Source organism: Schistocerca americana, chromosome 2, assembly GCF_021461395.2.
Source record: "Schistocerca americana isolate TAMUIC-IGC-003095 chromosome 2, iqSchAmer2.1, whole genome shotgun sequence".
NCBI lineage: Eukaryota > Metazoa > Arthropoda > Insecta > Orthoptera > Acrididae > Schistocerca > Schistocerca americana.
The window spans coordinates 106,047,649-106,059,071 of record NC_060120.1 but is presented as its reverse complement, the minus strand read 5'-3'; positions in this window follow the sequence as shown (position 1 = coordinate 106,059,071).

Genomic DNA, 11,423 nt, shown 5'->3' with positions numbered 1-11,423 from the left:
TGTTCCCGGCACTCAGTCATCTCCTGAAAACGAAGATAGTGCAACATCTCTACTGATATGTGGCACAGTTTGAAGAGCGAGAGAATTTTGCTCAACTTTGTCATTTAGTAATTGTAAGTCTTTGTGCCCCACATAAAATATACAAATTCAAGGGACTGCAGACACTGACTCTCCATTGTTTGCTGCGAGGATTGGATAGTGTCAAATCCATATTAACTTGTTCCCCATACAACGCGTGTTCCAAAAATCACAAATATTTGAATTTTTCGCTATTTGTGTAGTAATGTGTTTCCAACGAAAAAAAAAAAAAAAAAGACAGCGTGACAGCTGACACTTCAAGATTATTGAAAATACAGCGCTACACGAAAGAACAAATCGTGTGTTAAAGATAATTAAGGTTTGGTTGCTACAGTCTGCAATTTTCGTATAAAATATGACCGGAATAGCGATTTAACTTTATCAACTGTGTAGAGATAAATTTAAAAAATACGGCAATTGCATAAATTAGCGATCTTAAACACTCTAGCTGTCCTTAACACAAATCGTTCAACACAAAAAATCGAAGCGGTTCGTAAGAATGTAGCCAAGAATTCAGGGACATCATTTCGGCACTATCATCTCAAGAACTAGACATTTCAAGAAGCTTTCGAGGGCGTGTTCCCACGGAATATTTGCATCTTCATGCTTATAAAGTTCAACCGACTCAAAAACTTAAGCGTATTGACACACCGATCAGAGTTCAGTGAATAGATTATGTAACATCATTTTGAACAGAACCTTCTTGAGAGATGAAGCTCCTTTTCATTTTGAATACTGGTTAATCGAGAAAATTGTAGCATTTCGGTTCAGAAAACCGGCGAATTATTATTGAGATGCAAGTGGATCTACAAAATGTCACTGGTTGGTGCGGATTTTGGGCTCGGGCATCATACGACTACTCTTCTTGGAAACTGGAGCTGCTCAGGCAGCAAGTGCTACTGGCGCTCACTATCTCGACATGATAATCCAGTGTTTTGTGCTTAAATTGTAAGATATGGGTGTTGACGACATGGGATTTTAAGAAGACGGTGTCACATGGCACCACATGAGTCATTTCCTGATCGTGTAATTTCTTCCCGTTTTCGTGATCGGAATTGGAGACCCAGATCATGCGATTTAACGCCGCTGGACTTTTTCTTTTGTTTTTATTGTTTTATTTTTGAAACATAATGTTTATGGCAACAAACGCACTGGTGGAAGAAACTGAACGTTGCACCATTGAAATTCAACCACATTTCAGAAAAGCGGCTAAGGAAAATTTCAGCAAAAGAGTGAGTGTGTATTAGTAAAGCCGTAGAAGCCATTTTACCCATCTGCTATTTCATTCATACACCTAAACTGTATACTTTACGAATCAAGAAAAAATTTAACTTTTAAATTATAAAATTGTATTTTTTATCAAAATTACTTCTCGGGTGAATTTTGGAACACCCTCCATCTATCAATCTACATGGTTATCTCATCGATACTGACAACAGCTCAACGTCAACATTTGGGTTGAGCACTGCGATCTGCCCATAATGGGCTCCTTAATGATCGTAATTAGGGACTCTTCCTCCGGTTCTTAGTAGGGTCATCTTCAGCAGCTTGAATACTACACACCAATTAGATGTATCATGAAGGAGGCTAATGCAAAATTTCATTTACCTATTTGTTGCTATATTACAAGAGCATGCCGAAAATAATGCAGACGAATTTTTTATGTGAAATATTTGAAAAATTTTTGAATAGAACAAACGTTATTAAGATTCTAAAACTTTGATCTTCTCTTCTACGTATTTGCAGCCCTCTGCGGCTATAGTGATCCGAAACTTAGCGTGTAACACGGCAGTGCGTAACTTGTGTCGTTGCATGAGAAACAGCGTGCTGAATTCGAATAGTTCGTCCTCACGTGAAGACATCTGCGGCAGTCCGACGCCTTGGGTTCATTGTCATCGATCATCCTCCACGCAGTCCAGACTTGGCACTATCCGATTTTTATCTTATTGAAACCTTCGGGGACTTCACTTTGAAAGTTACGAAGCGGTGCAACGGGAAGTCAGGTTGTGGGTCCGTCAACAAAGTCAAACATTGTACAGTGACCGTATCAACAAAATAGTCCCTCTTTGGGAAAAATGTGTTCATCACCAGGATGACTAGGCCTTGAAATAAACTTGTAGACTTGAAGAATGAACACGTAGAATGTTAATAATGTTAGTTTGATTTAAAAAGCTTTAAGGGTTCTTACATACAAAATCTGGAGTCATTGTCTTTCGGCACGACATCGTGTTTCTTCGATATGCTGGGACAGTTCAAGAAAGTTTGGCTGTAATTATTGTAGTAATTAAATTAAGTAATCGAATTAAGAGAAGACTTATGCTCTGACAAACACTATTCCGATACGCACTCCACGGATACCGTCGTCTCCGTAAGCAGGTAGAAACGTGACGAGCAGACAAATTGGTAAATTCCTATTTTTGTAAATGAAACTACCGTTCTCCCAAGTTGTTATTGCTATTGTTGCTAGAGTAAGAGTGGAGAACAAACTGAACTGCAATATCTCATCGACGTTTGTATCATTATGTATTAACAAGGGGAGAAGAAAGAATTTGGGGGAGGAGGCGTTGTCGAAGAAATCATCTTGACAATTACTTTAGTAATTTAAGGAAAAATCTAAATCAACGTATCCTAAATACGTGTCCTTCACCTTAAAAATTCGTTGCCTTATGAAACACAGAGTCAGAACTACCTGAGAATATTTTTTCGCTAACAAAACTATCAACAACACACCCTAAGATGTTTCTTCAAAGCAATTCAAGGTCCGGGCATTGAAAGTACAAATAACATCCAAAAAGATAAAATTGACTCAGTGCCTAGGCTAATTTGGAATATTAAATAAGCTAGCTGTCCAATGTGAAGGCAAACATCAAGTAGAAGTAAGTGTTTGCGGTGCAGAAGAGCACTTACAGCTAAATACAAGGCCACTGGACTCTGTTAACGTGTACACTACTGACCGTTAAAACTGCAACACCATGCAAATTACCATTTGCACATGACACTATGAATATACCAAGCCTTTGGATTATCATTCTTCGCAGCAGCTATAGGAGTTATATATCCCTTAAAAATAAACAAACTGTGTCCTGTAATGTAGTAGATGCTCATCAACTTGGCAAATTTCCTTCTCATTCAGGAGTTTTCAGATACCGTGCTGTACTGTTATATGGTTTTTGGTTTTTTGAATGTATTCTTTACGGATTAAAAATATGTTTCTCAATTACTACGTAAATAGCACTTGTGAATACATAACTGTACTAACATTATGTATTCACAAGTGCTATTTACGTAGTAATTGAGTCAAAAAAGACAACTTTACTATAAGTAACTATTCAGAAACTAAGAAAGAAGTAGATTTACGTACATCTATAAATAATGTTCATCGTTTACCGAAAACGTGTACCATTTCTGCACTTTCAGAGAAGTGCTTTTAAATAAATCGAAATGGGTCTGGAGGAAAGTGGCATATTCTGTGTTCCAGCACACACACTCACACACACACACACACACACACACACACACACACACACATCTACATCTACATCTACGTGATTACTGTACTATTCACAACACAGTGCCTGGCATAGGGTTCAATGAACCGCCTTCATGCTGTCTCTCTACCGTTCCACTCTCGAACGGCACGCGGGAAAAACGAGCGCTTAAATTTTTCCGTGCGAGCCCTGATTTTTCTTATTTTACCGTGATGATCATTTCTCCCTATGTAGGTGGGTGGCAACAGATTTTCGCAATCGGAGGAGAAAACTGGTGATTGAAATTTCATGAGAAGATCCCGTCGCAACGAAAGACGCCTTTGTTTTAATGGTTGCCACTCCAATTCACGTATCATGTCTGTGATACTATCTCCCCTATTTCGCGATAATACAAAACAAGCTGCCCTTCTTTGTACTTTTTCGATGTCATACGTCAGTCCCACCTGATGCGGATCCCTCACCACACAGCAGTACTCCAGAGTAGGGCGGACAAGCGCAGTGTAAGCAGTCTCTTTAGTCAACCTGTTGCACCTTCTAAGTGTTCTGCCAATTAATCGCAGTCTTTGGTTTGCTCTACCCACAATATTATCTATGTGATCGTTCCAATTTAGGTTATTTGTAATTGTAATCCCTAAGTATTTAGTTGAATTTACAGCCCTCATATTTTTGTGACTTACCGCGTAATCGAAATTTAGCTGATTTCTTTTAGTACTCATGTGAATAATTTCACACTTTTCCTTATTCATGGTCAATCACCACTTTTTACACCATACATATATGTTATCTAAGTTATTTTGCAAGTCATTTTGATCATCTGATTACTTTACAAGACGGTAAATGACAGCATCATCTGCAAACAATCTAAGACGGCTACTCAGATTGTCTCCTATGTCGTTAATATAGATCAGGATCAATAGAGGGCCTATAACACTTCCTTGGGGAACACCGTATATCATTTCTGTTTTACTCTATAACTTTCCATCTATTACTACGAACTGTGACCTTTCTGACAGGAAATCACGAATCCAGTCGCACAGCTGAGGCGATACTCCGTAGGCACGCAGTTTGATTAGAAGACGCTTGTGAGGAACGGTGTTTGTGTATGTTATAAAGAAATATATCACATTAGATAAGTTTTCCGTTCACGACATGCTTTAATCTCGCCGCTTTTTAAAAGATGAAAGTCGCTTCGTCATTCGCTTCTGTTCTCTGGTATCTCAATGGTGTCCTCTGTCGGTAATTCATGGGTTACATCAATGACTGTTGTGTTCCTCTCATCAAAAGAAAGGATTTATCCGACTGACATTCCGTAGTAAATTCTTGTAATGAACTAATAGTTGGCTAACGTAGGACATAATACGCTCTTGCGTGCAATTCTACAGTGAATGTATTGAGAATTTAAGAATTCTTTTCCCACACACTTAGATTGATGTAACACAGTTTCTGAGATTTAAATTTTTCTGAGATTTAAGTTCTGTATTTGAAATACTATTGCAAAGATTCATTTACTGCTCCAATTAGCAATATTTCACTTAAATTATGTACTGATGCAGTTTGGTATAATATGCTGCATTACAAGTTTTAAGTGGACATTCTTTATTGACTACTTTCAGAGTAACTGTCTTAGCTATGAGAGGTGGCAAAGGGCTTACGATACAATAGGGATGTACGAGTTCCGATTCCTGGGCTAGGTATCCAGAACTGAGCTTCAATGGTTTTCGATAATCATATCAGTTGAATGCCGAAAGGATTTTTCCAACAAGAATCTTACATGAAATTTTGAACTAAGTCTCAGCGATGCTAAAATTGTGGTCGCTACAAAATTCTATCAGGTGGCTTTCCCTTCATTCATCTCCCCCATTCATCTCCCCCAGTCCATTTTTCCTTCTCTCCCTTCCCCTACCAGCGAATCCCCCACTGCAGTTAAATTTTTGTCTCCTTTACCTGTCAAAATTATTTTTTTAACTCATCGTACACTTCACCATCTGTGAAGCTGGGTGGCTTATAGACTTTTTGTATTGTGGTGTGTGTTGGCTTCGTGTCTTTCTTGACTGTGATAATGCTTTCACTATGATGTTCTTAGTAGCTTATTCTCATTCTAATTTTTTTTATTCGTTATTAGATCTACTGCTGCATTATCCCTATTTGATTTTGTGTTTTTTACTCTATACTCATCTGACCAGAAGTCTTGTTCTTCTGCCGCCACACATCATTAATTTCAACTACACTTGACTTCAACCTATCCATTTCACTTTTTAAATTCACTAAACCACTTACCCGATTAACGTTCCGGCCCATAGAACACCACTTTTGTTCTTTCCTGAGTAGTGCCCGCACAGAGATTCGAACGGAGGAGCACTTTGAAAGGGACAGTACCTCCCGACATTGAAAATAGGTACAACATTGTTCGTTATTCTTGTCAGTACAACATATTTTTTCTAATAATAACTCAATTTCAATTAATACAGCGAAGCCGGATACCAGTGTAGGAAAGAATGACAATTTATTTATTTAATTGATCACATGTGCACTCCCACAAAATAAATCCCTACATCCAGTTTGGTGAGATCTGTGAAATGAATGAATGTATGGTCGTCTGCTAACCACAGATAGTGAATGTGAACATATGATCATCTTTGAGACGATCCTTTGGTCACCTTTGGTGGAACCAAAGAGATGAAATTTACCTGAGCTTTGAGCACCTGAAATGTGGCTGACCAATACGGTAGAAAGGTGCTCCCCCACTTCGACAGAGGTGCGAGATGACCTGAAGAACGGCCATGTTTCAGCATTCTGGCGCTGGATCTTGTGTTGGTAAGACTTGCCTTAGGTGTGCTCCGTAAAGACAAAATGAGTGGAGACATGGTATGCATGTGAAATACTTAAGAGTAGTCTGGAATAATAATTTCTCTATTTCAGGAACATTTGTGGGGAGAATTAAATGACAGGCAGGTAATATTAAGGGGATCGTAGTAATCTTCGGAAGTGACCAACGGTCACAGTGAAACTACGTGTAGCAATAAGTTGAAATACTTCCGAGTGCTTAAGTTAAGCTGAATTACTAGCGTGTGTACTATAAGTTGGAAATATTTAAGAAATGGCGTGTGCAGGACTTGAAATTAGAGACGAGTACTTCCACGTGGTGAGTACTGTGTGAGTCTCAATCTGTGTATGAGACAAAGGATAAAGGGAAGTACTCGTCCATGGTATCAGTTGAAGACTCGCGTGAGTGATGAATATGTTCTTAATATTACTTTGCGTGTTATGCTTCCGTGTGACGCTTGATTCAAACTATAATATTCAGAGAGAAGCAAGGTGAGTCAGCCGTCTATCCAGCAGCGCCACTTGGCTTGCATTGCACAGGAAGACGTGCATATATCCTCCAGAGCTCATCGTTGGAAAGAAAAGTTACGAAGTGGGGCAGTGTCGTGTGAAACTAGGATAAATACTAATTGAAGTGGGAAAGCTGAAAGTGATGTGATTATAACGTTTGACTATTCTTTGCATTGTATGTTGCCAGTGTGATGTATTTCATGAAATTTAAGTATGTGTGGTTGGCATGGGAGAGTAACAAGATAGTTTCAGAGGCAGTGGGTTATGCATGTTCCTTTTTGTACCACTCGGTCTGGAGGAAATTTTCGTGATGATGGGTGTGAGAGTCGAAGTGTGAGATATAGCAAAAGATCCACCATCCTATCCAGAAAGTGCACTGTAGCGTTAAATAATTACGAGACCATAAGATAGAGAATCACCAATGTAAAGCCATGCTCGCTGGGCGGAATTTCTCATGTGTTATTGTTGTAGGTTATAGAATTTGTGTGTTTAGGTTACAGAATTTATCGGAATAAAAAAGATAGTGAAAAGAAAAAGATTGGTGGCCTTTTCCTTCGAATTGTATGTTGTCATGATATCCAGAATTTATAATGTGTGCGCCATTCATATTCAGTGCGATGGCCACGTGTTGATCAAAGCCGTTAAATAAGAAAGAAAATGTGGTATTGCGAGTGCGTAGTGAACAGTCAGAGTTGTGTAAATTACTAATAGTCAGATGTGTGTTTCGTTTCCGTTTCCGTTGCGTAATATTCAAACAGGAGAATAACTTGTAACTTAATTGTGAGTACTAGAGTTCATGTTACTCGATAAATAAGAATGAGTCCACTCGCTTAGCAGACCACTCATCTTGCAGGCCTGACTGCTTGATGCCACAGTATGAGCTCTGGAATGTTTTATCAAAGAGACCGATTTGTCTGCTATGGAGAAGAGCTGCATGTCCTTAGGGAAAATAATAGCTGTAGTTTCCCTTTCCTTTCACACGTTCGTATGTAAATCATATATTCATGTTTCAGTTGTGCTCCGCTAATTCGATAAATGCATTTCACGATGCAAAAATATTTTCTTGAAACTAGTTTCGATTTTTCGTCAACATTTCGTAGACTTTACAGTTTAAAGTAGTGTAATCCACGTTGATTGTCCTCACACAACATCGTATTTTAACCTGTGAGTTCATAAGGGGCTATGATACCGTTCGTAAATGCTCTGAAACAGTATTCATTTATATAGAATCTGACCCACATGTGAATAAAAGCAATCTGGCACACATTTTTTTGTATTTCTTAGTGGCTAGAACTTTGCCATGGCGTAATGGAATAACTGAAGGGTGCTTTAACGGGAATTAAAAGAAGACAAAAATAAAACCATAGTCCCTACCACATATCTCATGCATCTGTTCACTATAAGCGTCTGTCTATTACGCCTTATAGGCCTAATTCGTTCGATGTAAATGTATTTGCATTCTAGATCTTACAACAGCTAGTAAAAGGAAAAGATTTGAGCTAGTGTGACAGGTGAATAAACTCATTCCTCTTCGGAAGCTCGTGTCCAGAAGTTCCACAGCAGCACGAACTTGCCCAAATAGCTGAAAATTTCAATAAAAAATGCCAACACCACTGAGAGCAGTCTGGATTTTTATCTTTATTGTTATTTCATCCCCCCTCGCACCACTTGGACGGGATGGGGGGGGGGGGAAGCGCTATCAGTGGTACTGTCATCCCGCTCTTCAGCCAAATGAGATGAAAAAATATGACACATAAAGATGAAATATTTACAATGAACAAAAAAGTGTTAAAGGTGAAAATAGAGCGGAAGTTATTATATAAAAGGAACATGACTTCCTTATCTTTTAGTTAAAAACAGTTGTAATAACAGGTGAAAAACGGAAACACAATAAGAGTACATTTAAAAATTAAAAAAAAAAACATTATGCAGAATACTAATGTTAAAGAGAAGCACTGCATTGTCACCAAAACTGAAAATGCCTGTCCTGGGATTGGTCGCATATGCTGAAGAGGAACAGGTTGGGCATGGAGGAGGATAGGAGGGCAGTGGTTAAGGATGAAGGACATGTATGTGGTATCGATGAGGTAGGAGTGGTTGTTGGGAAACGAGATGGGGTGGGGAGGAGATGGCGGTATCGTTGAGACTAAAATTTGCAGGGGGAAGAGGTGGCGGGGTAGGTAAAGGAGGGTGGAAAGGGAAAAGAGAAGTGTAGAGAAATATGAGGAAAGGAAGGAGAGGGAACCCTGACGAGGTGGAATGGGCAGTGGGTTTAAAGTTGCTTTTTTTGTCATTAGCCTTCTGACTGGTTTGATGCGGTCTGCCACGAATTCCTCTCCTGTGCTAACATCATCATATCAGAGTAGCACTTGCAACCTACGTCCTCAGTTATTTGCTGAATGTATTCCAATCTCTGTCTTCCTCTACAGTTTTTGCCCTCTACAGCTCTTTCTAGTACAATGGAAGTCATTCCCTCATGTCTTAAAAGATGTCTGTCGTCCTGTCCCTTCTCCTTATCAGTGTTTTCCACATGCTCCTGTCCTCTCCGATTCTGCGCAGGACCTCCTCATTCCATATCTTATCAGTCCACGTAATTTCCGTCATTCGTGTGTAGCACTACATCTCATATGCTTCGATTCTTTTCTGTTCCGGTTTCCCCACAGTTCATGTTTCACTACTACACAAAGCTGTACTCCAGACCTACATTCTCAGAATTTTCTTCCTCAAATTAAGGCCGATTTTGATATTAGTAGACTTCATTTGACCAGGAATTCCCTTTTTGCCATTGCTAATCTGCTTTTGATGTCCTCCTTGATCCGTCTGTCATTGGTTCGTTACTGCCTAGGTAGCAGAATTCCTTAACATCATCTACTTCGTGACCATCAATCCCGATGTTAAGTTTCTCGCTGTTCTCGTTTCTACTACTTCTCATTACCTTCGTTTTTCTTCGATTTACCCTCGATCGATACTGTTTACTCATTAGACTGTTCATTCCGTTCGGCAGATCATGTAATTCTTCTTCACTTTCACTCAGGATAGCAATGTCATAAGCGAATCGTATCATTCATATCCTTTCACCTTGAATTTTAATTTTACTCCTGAACCTTTCTTTTATTTCCATCATAGCTTCCTCGATGTACAGATTGAAAGGCTACATCCTTGTCTTACATCCTTTTTAATACGAGCACTTAGTTCTTGGTCGTTCACTCTTATTATTCTCTCTTGGCAGTTGTACATATTGTATATGACCCATCTCTCCTTATAGCTTACCCCTTCTTTTTTCAGAATTTCAAACATCTTACATCATTTTACATTTCAGAACGCTTTTTCCAGGTCGACAAATCCTATGAATGTGCCTTGATTTTTCTTTAGTCTTGCTTCCATTATTAACAGCAACGTCAGGATTGTCTTTCTCGTGCCTTTACCTTTCCTAAAGCCAAATTGATCGTCATCTAGCGCATCCTCAATTTTCTTTTCCATTCTTCCGTATATTATTCTTGTAAGCAGCTTGGATGCATGAGCTGTTAAGCTGATTGTGCGATAATTCTCGCACTTGTCAGGTCTTCCCGTCTTCGGAATTTCAAGCGTATCTCGTCATTCCTTAGTACTTCCGTATCCCACTTCTTTGCATATTGATTCTTTCTGACTAATGTCTTAAACTTAAGTCTATTCTTCATCACTACTATATTGTGATCAGAGTCTATATCTGCTCCTGGATACACATTGCAATCCAGTATCCGATTTCGGAATCTCTGTCTGACCATGATGTAATCTAACTGAAATCTCCCCGTATCACTCGGCCTTTTCCAGGTGTACCTCCTCCTCTTGTGACTCTTGAACAGAATATTCGCTATTACTAGTTGAAACTTGTTGCACAACTCAATTAGTCTTTCTCCCCTCACAATCCTTGACCCAAGCCTATATTCTCCTGTAATCTTTTCTTCTACTCCTTCCACTACAAATGCATTCCAGCCCCCTATGACTACCAGATTTTCATCCCCCTTTACATACTGTATTACCGTTTCAATATCCTCATACACTTTCTCTATCTCTTCATCTTCAGCTTGCGACGTCGGCATGTATACCTGAATTATCGTTGTCGGTGTTGGTTTGCTATCGATTCTGAGAAGAACAACCCTGTCACTGAACTGTTCATAGTAACACACTCTCTGCTTTACCTTCCTATTCACAACGGATCCTGCTGCTGTTAATATTACTCTACACTCATCTGACCAGAAATCTTTGTCTTCTTCACTTCACTTCACTTCACTGACTCCTACTACATCAAGATTAAGCCTTTGCATTTCCATTTTAAGATTTGCTAGTTTTCCTACCACGTTCAAGCATCTGACATTCCACGCCCCGACTCTTAGAACGTTATCCTTTCGTTGACTACTCAATCTTTTTCTCATGGTAACGTCTCCCTTGGCAGTCCCTTCCCGGAGACTATTCCGGAACCTTTTGCCAATGGAGATATCATCATGACACTTCTTCTATTAAAGGCCACATGTCCTGTGGATACAC